Raw genomic sequence first — 3,105 nt, 5'->3', positions numbered from 1 at the left:
GGCCAAATGGCCGACTCCTGCTCCTATTTCTTATGTTCTTATGGAATGGATTCACATTCACTGTCCATTTTATTGCCCTGCAAGGTGAGGTGAATATTTGACTTGTCCCATTCACTCATCACCCCTGTGTTCGCTGATCTACATTGGCTCCTGTTTCAGCAACGCCTCGATTTTTAATTTTCCTACCTTCGTGTTCAAATTCCTCCTTGGCCTCACCCCTCATCTCTGCAACCTCCTCCAGCCCTACAATCCACTGAGATCTCTGCGTTCCTCCAACTCTGGCCTCGTGAGCATTCCCCGATTTCCTTCTCCCCACCACTGGCGGCTGTGCCTTCAGCTGCCTGGGACCCGAAGCTCTGGAATTCCCTCCCTAAACCACTCCACCTCGCTACCTCTCTTTCCTCCTTTAAGGTGCTCCTTAAAGCCTACCTCTTCGACCAAGCTTTTGGTCACCTGCCCTAATATTTCCTTATGGGGCTCGGTGTCAATTTTAGTCTGATTATGTTCCTGTGAAGCGCCTGGGGACGTTTTACTACATTAAGGGCACTACATAAATGCAAGTTGGTGATTTTAATCCATACCCCAAAAAAACGAGTGTCCAAAGTTTTGTCCCTGTGGTTTAGCTGCACACCGTGGGTCGCGGTGGGCTATATTTAAAGAATTATACAGCACATAAACACCAAATTCAAAGAATGCAGGCATTCCCCTACCCTACCGTGTTATGTTACAAACAAACTGTTTGAATTTGCTGCTCTGTTTCAGGAGTGGCCGGCAGAAGAGCGAATCATCATGGCTGGAGAGCCCAGCTACGTGGATTCTGCCCTGAGGGAGCCATGGATGGGGATATCAGGAGGCTGAACGTCATTCTCATGTATGTAACTAGGGGTCATAAATATCAGATAGTCACTAATAAATCCAATAGGGAATTCAGGAGAAACTTTTTTTACCCAGAGAGTGGTGAGAATGTGGAACTCGCTCCCACAGGGAGTGGTTGAGGCGAATAGTATAGATAGAAACATAGAAAAATAGGAGCAGGAGTAGGCCATTCGGCCCTTCGAGCCTGCCCCGCCATTCAATATGATCATGGCTGATTCTCTATCTCAATACCATATTCCCGCTCTCTTCCCATACCCCTTGATGCCTTTTGTGTCTAGAAATCTATCTATCTCCTTCTTAAATATATTCAGTGACTTGGACTCCACAGCCTTCTGTGGTAGAGAATTCCACAGGTTCACCACCCTCTTGAGTAAAGAAATTTCTCCTCATTTCAGTCCTAAATGTCCTACCCCGTATCCTGAGACTGTGACCCCTCGTTCTAGACCCCCCAGCCAGGGGAAACATCCTCCCTGCATCTAGTCTGTCGAGCCCTGTCAGAATTTTATACGTTTCAATGAGATCCCCTCTCATTCTTCTAAACTGCATTTATGGGAAACAACAACAACTTGCATTTATCTAGTGCCTTTAACATAGTAAAACATCCCAAGTACATGAGGGAGAAAGGAATAGAAGGATATATTAGCAGGGTGAGATGAAGTAGGGTGGGAGGAGGCTCGTGTGGAGCATAAACACCGGCACATACAGGTTGGGCCGAATGGCCTGTTTCTGTGCTGTAAATTCTGTGTCATTTGTCCGTCAGAGACTGGAGCCTGTCACCCATCAGTAGAGTAATGGTGCACAATGAGGTGAGCAGGCAGGTAAGCGGGAGACTGTTCCGTTCTCCGGAGTATCTCTGCAGGGCAATAATCGGACAAACCCTGACAGCAGCACAGGAAACCTCCATTATGTTTATCAAATATCAGGGTCACCGCCATCTCGGAGACCCTCAAGCCAGGTCTCCTCTCCCTCGCATGTTGGGTTCCTCCAATCACAGACATCACCTATGGGCCCATTGCATGCCAGAATGCTCCAAGAGGAAACAGTGGCGACTGCATCTTCAACCAGGAGTTTGGGTGATTGAACAAATCCACTGTAACTTAATAAAACATTAAATAAAACTTAGCAAATTAAATTAAAATTTCATTGGCCGGGGCGATGATGCATGCCAGTCCCCGCGGCGCCCACCGGTCGCGGAAGGCCTCGAGCGTGCCGGAGGACACCGGGGCGCGAACACAGCTGCGGAAGAGAGGCGGGGCAGTCGGGCCGAACGACCAAACCGGTCTAAAGGCCACTCCCGAGCCAGCCGACCAACTCCAGCATTGCTACAGCTCAGGAAGTCTGCATTCTGTGCTCGCTGGACGTTCTCTCTGTCCCCGAGCATCTGTTGGCTTCTCTATCACTGTGCCGAGTCTCTCTGGTTCTCCCTCTCCAGCTGTCTGTGTTTTTTATCTCTCTCAATCCCTGTGTGTCGATGCTTCTCTCATTCCCTTGACTTTTTTTTCCCTCTCCTTTTCCTATTTCTTTCTCTCTTTTTCCTATGTCTCTTTCCTTCTTTTCCCTCCTCTCCTTTTCCTATTTCTCCTTTCTTTCCTGTTTCTTCCTTCCCTCCTTTTCGATCACTCTCCTTTCCCTGTTTCCTCCTTCTTCCTCTCTCCTTTTTGCATGTTTCTTCCTTCCTCTCTCTCCTTTTCCTATTTCTCCTTTCTTTCTTTCCCTCCTTTTTTTCCTGTTGCCTTCTTCTCGCCTTTTCCTATTTCCCCTTTTTTCTCCTTCCTTCTTTTTCCTCCTCTGCTTTTCCCATTTCTCTCCCACTCTCCCCCCTCACTCTTTCTGTCCCCCCTCTCTTTCTCCCTGCCCCCTCTCACTCTGTCCACCACCTGTCCCCCTCTCACGCTCTCCTCCCTCTCTCTTTCTCCCCCCTCTCCTCCCTATCTCTTTCTCCCCCCTCTCCTCCCTATCTCTTTCTCCCCCCTCTCCTCCCTATCTCTTTCTCCCCCCCTCTCCTCCCTATCTCTTTCTCCCCCCTCTCCTCCCTATCTCTTTCTCCCCCCTCTCCTCCCTATCTCTTTCTCCCCCCCTCTCCTCCCTCTCTCTTTCTCCCCCCTCTCCTCCCTATCTCTTTCTCCCCCCTTCTCCTCCCTATCTCTTTCTCCCCCCCTCTCCTCCCTATCTCTTTCTCCCCCCCTCTCCTCCCTATCTCTTTCTCCCCCCTCTCCTCCCTATCTCTTT

The sequence above is a fragment of the Somniosus microcephalus genome, chromosome 29, assembly GCF_052327205.1.
Source record: "Somniosus microcephalus isolate GS21.2 chromosome 29, FLI_Smic_1.0, whole genome shotgun sequence".
NCBI lineage: Eukaryota > Metazoa > Chordata > Chondrichthyes > Squaliformes > Somniosidae > Somniosus > Somniosus microcephalus.
Note: the sequence above shows the minus strand (reverse complement) of the source record.